This window comes from Myxine glutinosa, chromosome 5 (assembly GCF_964187855.1).
Source record: "Myxine glutinosa chromosome 5, kmMyxGlut1.1, whole genome shotgun sequence".
NCBI classification, from domain to species: Eukaryota; Metazoa; Chordata; class Myxini; order Myxiniformes; family Myxinidae; genus Myxine; species Myxine glutinosa.
The window spans coordinates 60,867,546-60,885,412 of NC_136265.1; positions in this window are offsets into that span (position 1 = coordinate 60,867,546).

Consider the following 17,867-nt stretch of genomic DNA (forward strand, 5'->3'; position numbering starts at 1 on the left):
CCAGGCTGAGTACCGGCCAACCCACCACATAAACACATTTTCTTTTATTTGTCTTCCCTTGTCATGTCTGTGTGTCTGTATGGAGGGTCCCTCAGTTAGAATTTAGTTTTACCTCACCATTTATTTCGTTTTTATTACTCTTGCGTTTATCTTCATTAAACCCGTTATTTATTGCATTTCTTTGTCGTGCCTGTATATTCGTTTCTGTGTCTGTGGGGATCGGATAACCCCTGCGTGTGTGTCCGATCAGATAAGACCTCGTGCCCTCCCACACTAGTAAGGGAAACATATGAAAATCTGTTAACTAAATTGTTACCAAAAAATTTCTTCACCAATATGTTTGTAAAGGTGTGTAATAACATGTGTTAAAATGTTGAAGGTCAACTCCCGTGGGAAACCCAGAAAAAAAGCTGTTGAATTCGGGTACCGAAAAATTATTTTCGAGAATTTTTATTTTTTTAAATCGGCCCTTAAGTAACTTATGAGGGGTCAAATAAGGGTTTTTCATGATTCTGAGTTGATTGTTAACATTTATATTTCACCACAGACACTCCTTTGTGGAAAAATAATTTCTAAATATATCTCATTTTCTACTTTGCAGGACATGGAGTCTAGCAATATGGATGAAGACGTTACTCCACCTGTGCTCAATTGCTTCATCTGTGCACGCTCGGATACACCAGCTGAAAGGCTCATACAGGCAACTCCAAAGGGATACTCAACTTTATTGAAACAAGCAGAAACTGTCGAAAATGTTACTGTTGTGGAACGTATGAAGGAGGCTCAAAAGGAAGGAAAACTGAGGTACCACCAGAAGTGTAAAAATGATCTGTACAACAACTTTGTTGCAACCACCAAGAAGTCAGCTCAAGCATCAAAGGCAGAGAAAGAGTCATCAAAGTTGAAGAGAAGACGCACTACTTGTGAGTTCAGTTCATCAACTGGCTGCAGTTCTAGAAGATCACAGTCAGTTGACCTCCTGTATAAGGATGTATGCATTCTTTGCAACCAACCAGCCCAGCTCTACAAAAATAATCCAGCACAAGCTAGAAAGAAATACAGAGTGCCAGATAATTTGACTGCAGATACACTGAAGGCAAGCTTGCTGAAGACAGCACGGAGTCGCGGGGATGACTGGGGCACTGAAGTCACTGGACGCCTGGAAGGGATCAACGACTTGGTAGCAGAAGAAACACTGTACCATTTGCGATGCAAACTTATGTTTGCAAGAGGTGACAGTTTGTCCAAGACTGATGAGGAAGGAAAAAGGAAGAGAGGACAGAGGAGTATTGATGAGGAGCGAGCGGCAGTTTTTTATTGAATTCTGCGAATGGTTAGACTCAGAATTAGAGCATGGGGTAATGAACATGGACCAAGTCCATGAAAAGCTGCAGGAGTTTGATCAGTCACCAGAGAAGAGCCTTTCTTATTCAAAGCATTGGCTAAAGATAAAACTTCTAGAGAAATACGAAGACACCTTGTATTTCACAACACAGGAAAGAAGGGCAGATGTACTCTGTCTCAAAGATGGCACTGACAATATTCTGCGAGAGCATCATGCTAATCTTGACCATGGAGATGAGAAGACTCAGATCATAAAGACGGCACTCAACTTCATATCCAATGATATTGCCTTGATTGATTTCGGTCCAAAGTCATACCCCACCACACACAGTATGACTGACATCGATAGTCAGCTGACACTTGTTCCTGCAAGCCTTCAGATGTTCTTGAGACTGATTGTCAAGACAGACAAAAGAGTTGCCGTTTGGGGGCAGAATTTTATTAAGGCCTGTCGACCTCGGTCTGGAGTATTGCCACACCAAATGGGGCTTGCCATACAACTTGATCATAGATTTGGGTCAAAATGGATGCTCAACAAGTTCCACCGGCTGGGATACACTGAGTCTTACACGGAGACACAACACTACAAATACTGCTTCCTTAATAGTAGGAGTGGAGATGATGTTCCAGATACTTCTGGCACTCTTGACACCATTGTGGAGGAAACCGATGAACAGATCAATGATGAGGTTGCGGTTGATGCTGCGCTTGAGGATCAATCAGTGATGACAGCCAAAGTGCCAGCCAGTGAAAGTGAATTGTCAAGTAATGATCAGGTGGTCTTTATGGAGGTTGGGGAAACAAACAATGCAGTCACTCAGTTTGTTGGAGACAATATAGATTTAAACATTGTCTCTATTCACGGAAACACTCCCTTTCACTCAATGGGTTGGATCGAAGTCACCTCTCCGGCACCACCTTTGCCTTTGCCTTTGCCATCCGGCACCACATTCACTCCGTGCCTACCTGCAGACCCGGGACTGGATCCTTCTACAGAGCATGTCTCTGAACCCCAGTGACTATGGATGGACAATAGGTGTGCATGGGTATGAGCCAGTTCCAACACTGGACCCCACGGCTCCTGAGGAGCTATTGCAGTTCACGAGCTGTAATTGTCATGGAGATTGCAGCAACCGGCGATGCAGCTGCAAGAAGAATGGGGTCACGTGCATCTCGGCCTGTGGAGTCTGTAATGGCATTACATGCAGAAACTGCAGTCATGATGTTGTTGAGTCTGAAGAAGACATAGACAATGACTGTTGAAACTTCTGACATTGTGAATCAGAAATAACTCTTGAGTATTATATATGTATGTGAAATAAAAGCTACTTTGTGTGTAAATGTAAAAGTGAAAATATAAATGTTAACAATCAACTCAGAATCATGAAAAACCCTTATTTGACCCCTCATAAGTTACTTAAGGGCCGATTTAAAAAAAAAAAATTCTCAAAAATAATTTTTCGGTACCCGAATTCAACAGCTTTTTTTCTGGGTTTCCCACGGGAGTTGAACTTCAACATTTTAACACATGTTATTACACACCTTTACAAACATATTGGTGAAGAAATTTTTTGGTAACAATTTAGTTAACAGATTTGTGAAATATCTCATAAAATGCCCTTACTACACGCGCCAAAGAGATAACACCGCCATCTTTTTGGGTATACGTCTCGGAGTTAAAGCTCGTTTGGTCATCCGTCGCCCTGAGGTCTTCACTACAGGGTCGACACGACAGTACTCTATTTGAGTACTTTACATTTTGCATTTTTTTGTTGCATGTTTCACAAATTTATTGATGCTTTTCTGAATTGTTTTTGCAGAGAATCAATTGAAAATGGTTTCTTGTTCCACGTCAAGTTCCCAGTTGTTTGACACAGAAGATTCTTTCCATCAGAACGTGGCACAGACTTCTTGTTGGGATGTCAACAGATATAACAGTGTTCTGACAAAGAACAACAATTGTGTTACGACATTCAATGAATCTGAAAAGAACGAGAAGCCACACACGTGTTCTGTTTGCAACAAGACGTTTAGTTCATTAACATCTTTAAAAAGATGTCAGGCAAGGCACAAACGTGAGGTGCCATACAAGTGCACTGTGTGCGGCAAGGATTTCTACTGGTTATCATCTTTGAATTCTCATCTGGTAAAAACACACAGGAGAGAAGTCTTATAAATGTCCTGTGTGCAGCAAGGATTTTGCTCGTTCATCGTCTTTACAAACGCATCAAAAGGTACACACAAGAGACAAGCAGTACCAGTGCTCCGAATGCATCAAGGAATTTTCTCTTCTCTCCAGGTTGAAGCAGCATCAAATAATACACACCGGAGAAAAGCCCTACACATGTTTTTATTGCAGCAAGGTGTTTGCTCTTGCTTCACGTTTGAAAACACATCAAATAATACACACAGGAGAGAAGCCTTTTAAGTGTTCTGTATGTAACAAGGCGTTTGCTCGTTCTTCATATTTGTATTGTTACATATTTATGTGAATGTATGTGAATTACCATTCAGGTCTTTGCTTATCCGTGTGTATTATATTAAGGGTTGTTGTGGTTGGAGGGTCAGGAGCCCTTCTGAAATAGTGGCCGGAAACGGAAGTGACCGGAAAACGGAAGAAAAAGACACGAGGAAAAAGGACGGGTATTCTTCTCTTTTTCCTCGCCCCGCTCCGACGACAGGGGGGATTGATTGAGCCGTGTGGAAAAGCGGCGTTCCCGAGCCTGTCTGGCGAGAGGAGTTACCGGGACGGATACCTGCCCGGTGGACGTCAAACTGTCGTGTGGCCGTGCACCGACCCAGCGTTTGGCGCCGTTCGCGACCCCGTCTAAAAAGACGCGTACGGGTCGCCCGTTGGGGCCTAACACGCCTTGCAAGTGGCGTGGGGCTTTTGGGCTTGCTTTCCCGTACCCGCTTCGCGTGGCCACGAGGGGCTGCAGCCGGGGTGCCTGGTAGCGGTACGATACCTGCCCGGTGGAAACACGTCCACCCGGGGTTCGTTCAACCGCCCGAGTGCGGCGACGCCGACCATCAACTTGGTCAGGAGGGGCCCAGAGACATTGTGCGGGACCGAGACCAAGACCAAAAGGGGGTCGTGAGTACTCACCGGGACACACATATATAAGATGGCCATCTTAATCATAGGGAATTGATTGTGGATTGAGAATTGTTGATGGTTGTGTATTGTTGATTGCTCAGGGAAAATCTCCGTGGTTGTGTCATTGAAATTGTATGGTAGCATTACCATTGAAATATATCCTTGAACATCAGTTGTCTCTTGGGTGAAATTCATATGGATTGCGTGGCGAAAGCGCATATATAATACAGCTTTCTGGCGAAGTTCCTCTCACGGTCCGGGGGTCACCGAGACCAGGTATTCACCGAGGGGACCACGTAACAGTATGCACATAAAAACATTCACACCAAAGAGAAGGCCTTCAAGTGTTCTCTTTGTTTGAAGGTGTTTGGTTCTTCGTCGTCTTTATCGAAGCATAAAAAAATACACACAGGAGAGAAGCCCTACAAGTGTTCTTTGTGCTCCAAAGCATTTGTTTATCAGTCAAAGTTGAAACTGCATGTAGGAATCCATACAGGAGAGAAGCCTTACACGTGCATTGTGTGCAAAAAGGCATTTAATGATCTCTTAAAATTGGAGGTTCATAAAAGAATACACACAGGAGAAAAGCCATATGAGTGTTCTCTTTGCAGCAAGGCGTTTACTTCTTCATCATATTTGTGTCAACATCAGAAAACGCACAAAAGAGGGACAGGAGGCCAAGTGCAACCTCACAAGAGGAACAAGTGCACAGAGCAGCGTGTGTGGGACTAGCAGAGTATGTGAAAAGCTCAACAGACTATCAAATGAGATTTCTGCATGAGCAAGAAAACAACAATCAGAAAAGATATCCTTAATCCATTTAGTTACAAACTCCCAAAATCAGGTGTAAGTGCAGGATACTACACAGGAAAACGAAACAGAAACAAATACAGCCCCAATGATTGCAAATAATAACTACATGGTATTCATAGAATACTTACCCTGCGCAGTCAACTTGTTGCGAGCCAACTCTTCTGTTTTTTAAGGGTTTATTTCTTTGATCCAATATGGCTGCCAGACCACATTACCGATGACATCATAAGTTTACATTCTCCAATATAATTGTTGCGTAGATCACACTCAATAAATTTCAAACTGATTGGACTAAGCGTTGTACTTGTCAAATTATTACGTCATAATTAAGGTACCAATGACGTCGCTAACATTTATTCCCCATGCGGAGTTCTTTACAATGAGCCACGTTTCACTTTTTTCCATGGAGTGGTTTCCGAGATATAGAGGTGCAACTTTTTTGGGGGTTTTTTTTTCAAGATGGCCATGCGACCTATGATGTCATAATCAGCATTAAAAATTATACAGGAGTCGCTCCTGCAGTGAAAATTCCGTGTCCATCGGACCAACAGTTGCAAAGAAAAAAAAAATCATACTGATCGGATCAAGCATTGTAATTGTCGAATTATGACGTCATAATGAATGCACCGATGATATCATCATTAACATAGCTTGTTCTCCATAGTAAGTACTTGCCAATGAGCCATGTTTCAAATTTTTCCATTGAGCAGTTTCAGAGTATAGGTGCAGCGTTTTTCCAAGATGGCGTCCATACCACGTGACCTATGACGTCATAATTATCGCAAAAAATTCTACAGGTGGAGGCGCTCCCATGATGCAAAATTTCGTGCCAATCGGACCACTGTTTGCTGAGAAGATTAATTGAACCACCTTTTAGCCAAAAATGCAGACACGTACGTATGTCGCTTATCCCAGCTTTTCGCTTCGTGAGCGCAGGGTAAAAAGGAAAACTATAAAAAGAAATATCAGCAGATATACTCTGACAAATGGGAGAGTGACAGAAGAGCTGGAAGATTCAAAAAAGAGCTTGACAGACCATGGATTGACAAGGAAGGCTCAGAATGGCTAAGAAGAGGTCAAATTAATAAGCCGTCATAAGTCCAACACCTAGTTTTGTTGTAAGTTGTCCACAACTTTTTGAAATGTCATGCCACATATTGTTTTATTCCAATCTCTCAATGGTGAAGAATCACTTTAAAAAAATTCAATTATCCCGATCTTGATGTTCACCTGTATCCAATCAATTATTCCGTTTCACACACCCAACCTGTCCACCAAATTTCGTCCGAATCCGTCCTCAACCTTTTGAGATATCATGTTCACAGACAAACAGACAGACAAAGATGAAAATATAACTTCCGGCCACCGAATGATACAGTCAGGTCTACCCCTGGAGAGAGAACAGGTTCAACCCGCTAATACAGACCAGATGACATCTACACAAACAGAAGAGATAAAGAGCAAGATCGGCAGTTAAAATGAGGAGGAATACAAGGCAGACAAGCGTTACGCCGAGGTCTCCCGTCGGTGAAGTGATGTGAGTTGACAAAGTGGAAGACGTAAGGCGGCCATCTTGGATTTTGACGTGGCGACCCAATTTTCAATAGCGTTCATCCTTATGCTTAGATACACCCACACACCAGATTAGAAGTTAATACTTCGCTTATTTTTCAAGATATTCCACTCACAAGGTTCAGACATACATGGCGGCGGCCATCTTGGATTTTGATGTGGCGACCCAATTTTCAATAGCGTTCTTCCTTATGCCTAGATACACCCACACACCACATTAGAATTCGGTCCTTCGCTTACGCACGCACGCACGTCCGCACGCATGCACGGACGGAGGGATGCACGCACGGACGGACGGACGGACAGACGGACGCACACACGGACGGAGGGGAAAACCATAGTCCCCCTTTCGCTCCGCGGTGCAACGGGGGACAAAAAGAGGAGGAAGACGAGGATGATGATGATAAGCAGCGTAGACTGGAATTAGAGAAGGCTCGCAGAATCGACATGAGATTAAGACCACGACAATACGGATATAACACAACAAACGGACAAAAATATCAGCAATGAGAACAAATGGAGCATTCAGAAAAATGATCCCAAAGTCGTGCACCCTTCACCCCACCTCCATTGAAATGTTCTGTAATTTCAGTTTTCCAATTCTCATTTTTGGTCCAGTGGCCCCTTTAACTTCCAAACAACAGTTCTTGCATTTTTTTTTCATTTCCAAAGCAAAATTGACGTTTTATAAAACTAACAAGTGAATCCTCTTGGATTGCGCTGAGGTTCGGGCATGGAATTTCGAGCCTCGATCATGGTTCGAGCCTCGATCTTGTATACAAAAATAATCATAATAATAATAAGAACCTTGGGCCGAATCTCGCGCTTCACCAGTGCGCGTGCGCGAATTTACGTCACGTCGGCAGCGAGAAGGGGTTCCCCAACACGAACCAATCAGGAACTGCCACGTCACACTTATATGATCTCCGAATTCCTGTGACAGGAATTCGCGTTACACTGGCTGGAAGTCATTCGCTAGAGGCGCTTCCTCAGCGCTAATAAATCAAAGACAAAGAATGAATTGTACTGCACGGATGCTGTAAATTTGAGTTTCGCAGTCACTCTCTTTCCAGCAACTAGTTTTGAAATACTATGGATTATAAATGTTGATTTTTGTGAAATATCTGACGGTCGTTTTTGTGCTTACTTTTAGCCTTTATTGGATTTTCTGTGCTTATTTTGGAAGCTTAACCCCCCGATGTTTATGATCTGCTTTCAAACAAAATTGTTTTTAACTGTTTTCGTTTTCTTCTGGTTTTGACTGTAAAAAAAAATTCTACTTTTGTAATAAAAGGGTATGAAGTCCAGTCTCTCTCTCTTTCTCTCGTGGCCCTGGATTTGTAGAGGTGGGGGTGCACCATCTTGGATGTGGGATATCTCTGGGTCGCTCCTTGGAGGTCGATCGGCTGTCTCTGTTCCACGTGCCTGTTCAAGAGAACTGTCCAGGGCTATACAACAGCTACAATGAGAAAGAGCAATCAGAGATAGCAGACCCTCGCCAGGACGTGTTTTCTGTGTTTTTTTTTAAGCTTTTGTGTTAAAACACGTAGGGCGGCCGAACCACGTGACCGGTGACGTCATCTCTTTTTTTTTTCTCTCCACCAAATTTATCCCTAGATGATGCTCAAGAAATTTCATCTTGATTGGATGAAGTTTTGTACTTGTCGAATTTTGACGTCATAATGGAGGCACCTATGACATCATCATTAACATATGTTATTCCACATGGAGAGTTCTTTACAATGAGTCATGTCTTAATTTTTTTTATGCAGCGCTTTCAGAGATATAAAGGTGCAAATTTTTTCGGGTTTTCCAAGATGGCGGACGAACCACGTGACTGATGACGTCATTATTATTTTCTTTTTTTCTCCACCAATTTATGCCGACATGACACTCATGAAACTCAAGAAAGTTTTCAAGTGTCAAGTTTCACTTTCAAAGTGTCAAGAAACATGACATGAAACTCAAGAAATTTCATCTTCATCGGATGAAGTTTTGTACTTCTTCATCGGATGAAGAAGTACAAAATGAAGACCGTCATATTTCATCTTCATCGGATGAAGACCTATGACGTCATAATTATCATTTTTTTAATTCTACAGGTTGAGTTGCACCTATGGTGAAAATTTCCTGTCAATCAGATCTGTGTTGGTGTTGGGCTAGCGGCGTTGGGCTAGCGAGTTGGGCCAACCCTGGTGTTGGGCTAGCGGCTAGGGTGCCGGCTTAGGATTCCTAGGATCCTGGGTTCGAATCCCGGTCGATCGCTGAATTAACGCCAGGGGGGTTGACTCAGCCTGTCATCCTTCCGAGGTCGGCCAATTGAGTACCAGCTCACTGGTAATTCCCTGCTTGTCGTTAAAGGCGGCAAAAAGGGTTGGCGTCAGGAAGGGCATCCGGCCGTAAAACATTGCTTCAAAAAGGGGACCGAAAAACAACAACAACCACGGTCCCCGAAAAAGGCCAACCCCCGCTTGCGGGGAAAAATGGCCTCTAAAGGTGTTTTTTTTTGTTTTTTTTAAAATCAGATCAACGGTTGCAGAGAAAATCATATTTATTCTGTGCAGACAAACAAACAAACAAACGGACTCAAATGCAATACCCTCTCCTCTGGCGTGGGTAATAATTCAAGAAGAGAAACCAAACCCTAAAGCTAAAGATAAGAATGTGAAAAATAGGGGCAATACCCCTGGGCACTCACCTGGTAGAATAAAGCAGTATACTACATTGACTCTAGGTATTTTAAAACAATTTCAATGGTTGCTTGGAGACAGGGCAACATGTAGAATCATTGTAATTCAATCATAAGACTTTAAACAAACACACAAAAAAATACCTATTTTGGGGGTAGCCCCTCCACCCCGTATACCTCCTTAGACCCCAATTTTTCTAATGTCTTGAACAAACATTGCTACATCATGGGTGATGAAGGTTGTGGTGAAGTTTCATTGAAATCGTGTGTGTTTTTTCAGAGAAAAGAGCAAATACCTACTTGAGGGGTTGCAATCCCCTTATAGATCCCTTTAGATTCCCCCTATAGATCCCTTTAGGGCCCCATTTTGTTAATGCCGTGAACAAATTTTGGTATAACTCAGGTGATTGAGGTTGTGGTCAAATTTAATCAGAATTGTGTGTATAGTTTCTAAGAGGAAATCAAATACCTATTTTGGGGTACAACCCTCCCCCCCCCCCCCCCCCCCATAGACCACCTTTGGGCCTGATTGTTTATTAGTGCTATGAACAAACATTGGTACAACACGGGTGATGAAATTTGTGGTGAAGTTTCATCGAATTGTGTGTGTAGTTTTAGAGTAAAAAGCAAATACCTATTTGGGGGGGGGTGGGGGGGGTGGGGAGGATCAAACCTGGACCCACCTTGACCCCCTGTAGGCCCCCTTAGACCCCTAGTTTTTTTTAATGCCATTAACAAACTTGAGTGGCAACATACCAAAGATTATTTGTGCCAATGTTTGGTCACAATCCCATCAGCGGTTTCGGAGATGAAGTTGCAAGTGTTTACGGACTGCCGGACGGAAGACGCGCCATCGCATACGCTACTCGGAACTACGTTCCAGGTGAGCTAACTAGATATCAAAACAAGGAAACTCCTCTAGCCACAAAATGTGCTACAAAATCAGTGCATTCCAAGAACTAGCATGGATCGGCTCGCTACGCTCGCCTCACCATGCGTCGCTGCTGAGGCACAGCCTGTTTTAACTGAGGATAATGACCTCATGGAATAGGATAACAAATTTAATATTTTTTATACCTTTGGAGGGAAAGGATGGGAGGCCGGAGGAGTGGGGGTGGGGTAGGAGTCTGGAGGGAGGAAGTGGGATGGGAGGAAGTGGGTGGAAGGAGGGGAAAAGGTAAGGTGGGAGTCCAGGGGGAGGGGTGGGAAGGTGTGTGTGGTGCGAGGAGGGAGGGAAAGGGGTGGGGGGAGGAAGGGGAAGGTGGGGTGGGAGTCCAGAGGGAGGGAGTGGGGTTGGAGGAGGAACCCAGCATTTCCCGGCAATGCCAGGTATCATTGTTAGTTATCATATAATGGAATGTGTGATGGGAGCTGTAACTATGTGATAATACATTGAATCATCTAGCGAGTAAAATTTACCCCCCACCTTCCCCCCAAACCCGGCAGTAGTCTGAACTACAACCTCGAAAGATGACCGTCAGCTCACGAGGGGCTATTTCAAAAAGACATTAAAATGCTTCACTTTCCTTATTTCTCCATCACGAGTAACCCGCATGTTCTTCTTCATCACGAGCTATTCCTCCTTTTCCTCTTCACAAGGCATATTTTGCCAACCAGTCTTTCACCTCAGCTCTTGATTCATCAACCCTTCCCTCTTTCTTGCAGCATGACCTTTTCCTTGCCTTGAACAAAAAATTCCTTTCACACATTCCATGATCCTTATCTCAAAATGTTAAGTATTGGAATCTTGAGAAGTCCAGTTTGCAGAGGTTGTCTATGCTTCCCTCTCGTCCCACCCCTCTCTGCTTCCCCACTTCCACCCCCTTGTCCCACTCCTCCCAGCTTCCCCCGCACCCCACACCCTTCCAACCTCCCCCTTGCTCTCATACTCCCAACGCCTCCAGTCCTGTTCTTCATTGTGTGAACCTCAAACATCCGAGACCTCCACTCAAACCGGACATGTCTCAATCCAGGTTGCTAATAAACCAAACATCATCTGTTTAACAGACTCCTTCCTCCCACAGGACATCCCTGATTCCTTCGTGTCTCTCCCCAGCAATTGTCTCCACCGATTTGAAAGGCCTGAATGACACCCCACCAGTGGAGTTGCACTTTACATCAATAACTCAATTTCTCACTGTCATTGTACTGATCTTACTATCCCTCTGGTCAGAATGGCTCAATTCTGCATTTGCTTCCAAATGTTGTGTTCTCAACCTCTCTCTCAACCTCTCTCTCAACCTCTCTCTCAACCTCTCTCTCAACCTCTCTCTCTCTCTCTCTCTCTCTCTCTCTTTCCCCATCACCCCCAACCCCTCACTCCCTGCACATTACCTCCAATCATCAGAAAGGTCATGGAATCCCTCACACCAAACTGTAAAGTCCTGGACACCTGAGAAGATGGAGAAGTTTCTGTCAACCCTCGACTATGACTTTGCAACTGAACCACCTGCTCTACTGCTCTTGCACATCCTCTTTCTGCCCTTTTCACCCTATCATTTGCCCTCAGTCATATTTCATCTGCTTGGAAATCAGTCAACATCACTGCATTACATAGCTGCCGCTGCCACTCTCTGACCAAAGCATCACTGCCGCTCCATACCTCATCCCTCAGATGAGGCAATCTGCAGCTTCCTCACTCTCTGCAGATCTGGACAAAATCACAGACTGGTCAAACAAGTGGAGCATGTCTTTCAATCCTGACAAATCTCACACTCTTACTATGTCTCTCCGAAAAGACCGACTGGACAACCCTCCCATATACTTTCTCAACAATCCTCTCCAAGAAGTTCTGTCACTCAAGCTTTTGGGTCTCACTACCTTCCATGATCTTTCCTGGGAAAACCACATTTCCAAACTGACCTCCAAAGTCAGTCGCCGACTGGGCATCCTGCGTCATGCGAAGTCCTTTCTGGGCACTTCTTAGCTCCTCACCACCGACAAGGCTTTCGTCCACAGCTCAATGGAATACTGCTCTCCCCTCTGGGCTGGTGCTCCTGTCTCACACGTAGTCTTCTGTCTTCTACCGACTCCTCTCCGGCCTAGCTCCCCAGCTCTCTCTGTGCTCTGTCCCCAAAATATTCCTACAGGTCGCAGAAGATCTGCCAGCAACCCTCTTATGGTGAAACTGCCAAAATCAAGACTCTCTGCTCACCTTCACTCCTTCATTCCTCTTTTATCCCGCCTCTGGAACAAACTCCCACACTCTCTTCAATCCCACTCCTCCCTCCAGGTCTTAAAAACAGCTGTTCACCACCATCTCTTATCTTCCCCCATTCAAAACCTTGATCTTTTCTACCCCCGTTAATTCACCCCAGATCCACTTTTTTTGAAATCCCGACTTCTTTGCTGGAAGTCCGAGCAGTGTCCATTTGTTTTTTTTTTTACCTCTCCCCCCTCCTCCCCCCTTCCCATGCCTCCTCTCCCCCCAAGCCCTCTCCCTCCCACAGATCTCCTGATGTCCCTGCTCCCCATCTTGTCTCCCGCTCCCTTTATCATATGTTTTATGTGTCAGTTCGTCTTTTTGTGATCAATGTTAGCTCTTACACGAGCCTCGATCTTGGATACAAAAAAAATATATATTACATAAACCAGAGAGTTCATGGAACATGATACCCCAGCTAGTGGTTAAGCATATGCAGCGTTACAAAAAGACCCGGACAGGATTGGTTGTTAATATTTTGATGACAATGATAGCCTTTGCTCTACATGATACAGACACTCAAAGTTTTCTTTATTTTTCCAGTCTGGTGGTTGAATGTAAAATAAAATGGCGACCTCACAGGAGAAAGCTGTGCGCCGAATGGTTCATCGAGACGAGATCCGACACGCAAGTTCAGCTTAATTTCCGTACAAGGTTTCAAAGGAATCCGCCATCGCGGACTGGTATCAGAGAGTGAGTGGTACAAGGAGTTTAAGGAAAATGGGAGTTGTCAGTAACAGAAAAGTACCGATTGACCAAGCACAAGTGCAGCAAGTGTTGAACGAGTGCGTGCATCATTTCAATAAATTCCCAGAAAATCAATCCGACGAACATTCAGAGAACTGGGACTACCAACCACCACTGTACACAGGATTTTGCATAAAAGACTGAAGCTTTATGCCAAGAAGGTGCAGATTCTGCAGGAACCTAAACCAAATGACGGATCGAAAGGCAAGGTGTTTGCCTTGGAAATGCTCAATCGCATTGATGATGGCGAAGATTACCTGATAAAGGTCATGTTCACAGACGAAGCTTGCTTTCATGTATTGCAGAAGGTCAACCGGCACAATGTGAGGATCAGGGGCTCTGAAAACCCCCACGTGATCATTGAACACAAACGAGACAGTCCAAAGGTCAATGTGTGGCGTGACCTTCTCTATGACCACTTGGTGGGTCCGTTTTTCTTTGCGGAGGATACAGTGACCTCAACAATTTACTGTTGGAAGGATTTGCCTTCCCATAGATTGAGGACCTGCAACCCGATATCATTTTTCAACAGGACGGCGCTCCCCCTCATTGGGCCTTAGTCGTTCGAGCCGTCCTGAATGAAAATTTTCCAGGTCGCTGGATTGGCCGAGATGTACCAACCGCCTGGCCCCCACGATCACCTGACACAATGCCTCTTGATTTTTTTCTGAGGGTTTGTCAAAGATGTTGACTGCAACATCAAGGTGGCGAACCTGCAGGATCTTCGGTATGGGATCACAGCCGCATGCCCACTGGTGGCCTCAAACATGCAGAGCAGAGCCGAACATGGCAAGAACTCGTCGTGTACCACCTTGATATCCTGTGCGCGACAAACCGAGCTCACATTGAAATGTATTGATGGTGTGCACTTGTACTCCAAGATGGCGGATCGCAAATGTGATGACGTCACACGCACACCCTCAATTTAGAATGGTGTGGCGGACACAAAAGCCCACTGGCGTGGTGACATCATTCCACGCACCAAGTGGGCGGTGGCCACGCCCGAGGGGTAGGCGTGGCCTCATGATATACCCCGGGCGACCAGCCCGGAGGAGTACAGTGTTACAGTGTAGTCTTACAATAAAGACGTTTATATGTTACCGCTTGTCCGCTTCCTCCTTGCTCACAAGCAGCGCGCGTAACGCCGCGCTTTACTGGTGACCCTCGACGTTGGATCTGCCGGAGCGATCCTTCCACACGCGACGCCATCGCCATGGCCGCCTTCGTCAAACTTCCGGAATTTTGGGAGGCTCAGGCCGAAGTCTGGTTCGTCCAGGCCGAAGCCCAATTTCAGCTTCGGCACCTCACCGGCGATGACACGCGCTACTGCCACGTCGTCGCCTCCCTCGGGCCCGGCACGGCCGCTCGAGTTGTGTCCGTCCTTCGCCACCCACCGGATGGCCACAAGTACGAGGCACTCAAGCGGCTACTCCTAGCCACGTTCAGCCTCACGGACGACGCACGGGCCGACCGCCTCCTGGATCTCCCCGAGCTCGGTGAGACGCGCCCGTCGGTCCGAATGGACCATATGCTGTCACTGTTGGGCGACGAAGCCCCCGGTTCGCTATTCCGGGCGCTTTTCCGTCGCCAACTTCCAGCGCAGGTTCGCCTCGCGTTGGCCGGGACCGGGCTAACGGAACCCCGAGCATTGGCGGCCGAGGCGGACAAGTACTTCGCCACTTCGGACACGCGGGCGAGCGTTGGCGTGGCCGTCACGGCCTTCGACGCTGCTGTTCCACAGCATCATCTTCTACAGCACGCTGAGTTTCAGCAGCATGCTGATACGCACCTCGTGAACGCCGCCACGCCCCGCCCACCGCCGCGGCGAAAACCGCCACCGCGGGGAAACCCGTCGACTCCACCGGCCTGGCGGAGCCAGCCGCGCTCCTCCAGCTCCACCACCTGGTGCTGGTTCCACGCCAAGTTCGGCCACGAAGCTCGGCGGTGTCATCCGCCGTGCTCCTTCAACGGGTCGGGAAACGCCCGGGCCGGCGCTCAATTGTGGCGATGAGCGCCGGCCGTTCGAGCAGCCTGCTGTTCATAACGGACACCTTCTCCGGGCGCCGTTACCTGTGCGACACGGGAGCACAGGTGAGTGTCATTCCCGCCGGCACGTCAGACAAGCACGCCGCGGGTGGGGGCCCCGCGCTGCTTGCCGCAAACGGGACGCCCATCCGTACGTACGGAAAACGCTGCCTCTCTCTGCGGTTTGGAGGGCAGGTTTTCCGATGGACGTTCGTCACCGCCGACGTGCCCATGGCACTGCTTGGCGCGGACTTCCTGTGCGCTAATGGGCTCCTGGTCGACGTCAAGCGCAGACGGCTTGTCCAGGCCGAGACGTTCAGCTCGCTCGCATGTGCGTTGCCCAGCTCAACGAGCGGCTTGCCAAGCGGCTTGCCGAACGATTCGGTTCCGGCCACGTTGGTCTGTACGCTTCCGGCAGCGGACGCATTCACCCGCCTCCTCGCCGGCTTCCCGGCCCTCACGCGGCCCACCTTCTCGGCGGGGGCCGTCAAGCACGGGGTGGCCCATCACATCCCCACCGTCGGGCCACCGGTCTACGCCCGGGCACGCCGCCTCGAGCCGACGAAGCTGGCGGTGGCAAAAGCGGAGTTCGCTACCCTGGAGCGACTCGGCATCGTTCGGCGCTCAGAGAGCGCTTGGGCGTCGCCGCTGCACATCGTGCCGAAGCCCGGCGGGGGATGGCGACCGTGCGGGGACTATCGCCGTCTCAATGACGCCACGACTCCCGACCGCTACCCCGTCCCCCACATTCAGGACTTTTCCGCCCGTTTGGCGGGCAGGTCCTTCTTCTCGAAGGTGGACCTCATACGCGGCTACCATCAGGTCCCCGTCAGGCCGGAGGACGTCCCGAAGACGGCGGTCATCACGCCATTCGGACTCTTCGAGTTCCTGCGCATGCCCTTCGGTCTGAAGAATGCGGCTCAGGCGTTCCAGCGACTGATGGACAGCGTCCTGCGCGACTTGGATTTTGTCTACGTCTACCTGGACGATATCCTCGTCGCCAGCGCGTCCCGCGAAGAGCACCTACGCCACCTCCGCACGCTCTTCGAACGCCTGGGCCAGCATGGCCTGATTGTGAACCCCGCAAAGTGCCGGTTCGGCGCCGCCACAATCGATTTTCTGGGGCACCGTGTCACCAGGCACGGAGCCGTCCCCCTGCCGGCCAAGGTGGAGGCGGTGAAGGGGTTTCCGCGCCCCCGCACGATCAGAGGGCTGCAGGAGTTCCTGGGCATGGTGAACTTTTACCATCGGTTCCTGCCCCGTATCGCCCAGCTCCTGCGCCCCCTGCACGAAGCTCTCCGAGGTAAGCCGGGCAAAGGCGACGTTACCTGGACCGAGCAGATGGACACGGCGTTCACGGGCGCGAAGCTCGCCTTGGCTAACGCCACCATGCTCGCGCACCCGGCGCCCGATGCACCGATCGCCCTCACCACCGATGCCTCGGACTACGCGGTGGGCGCGGTGCACGAGCAATGGGTGCGTGGAGCTTGGCAACCGCTGGCGTTCTTTAGCCGGCAGCTTCGCCCGCCCGAACGCCGTTACAGTACCTTCGACCGCGAGTTGCTCGGACTTCACTTGGCGGACAGGCACTTCCGCCATCTGCTCGAGGGCCGGGCGTTCACTGCCTTCGTCGACCACAAGCCGCTGATCTTCGCGATGGGCAAGGTCACCGAGCCGTGGTCGGCCCGGCAGCAGCGTCACCTCTCGGCCGTGTCCGAGTACACGACGGACATCCAGCACGTCGCGGGGAAGGACAACCCGGTGGCGGATTGCCTTTCCCGGGCCGTCGCCCACGCAGTCCACCTCGGCATCGACTATGCCCGGATGGCAGCGGACCAGGCCGCTGACCCCGACGTCCAGGCCTTGCGGACCGCCGTCACGGGCCTCCGCGTCACCGAGGTGCCGTTCGACGGCGCGGGCGCGGCCCTCTTGTGCGACGTCTCCCTCGGGCGTCCCCGCCCCATTGTGCCCGCGGGCTGGCAGCGCCAGGTGTTTGACGCCATCCACGGCCTGTCCCACCCGGGCGCGAGGGCCTCCCAAAGGCTGATCTCCGACAAGTTCGTCTGGCATGGCCTCCGGAAGGCCGTCCGCGGCTGGGCCAGGACATGCCTCGCGTGCCAGCGCGCCAAGGTGCACCGGCACACCCAGGCCCCGTTGGCCCCGTTCACGGTGCCGGAACGCCGGTTTGACCACGTCCACGTGGACCTGGTGGGACCTCTGCCCCCCTCGCGGGGTTTCACCCACGTCCTCACCATGGTGGACCGCACCACCCGGTGGCCGGAGGCCGTGCCGTTGGCGTCCACAACGGCGGCCGATGTCGCGCAGGCTTTCATCGCCACCTGGGTCGCCCGGTTCGGCGCCCCCTCAGACATCTCATC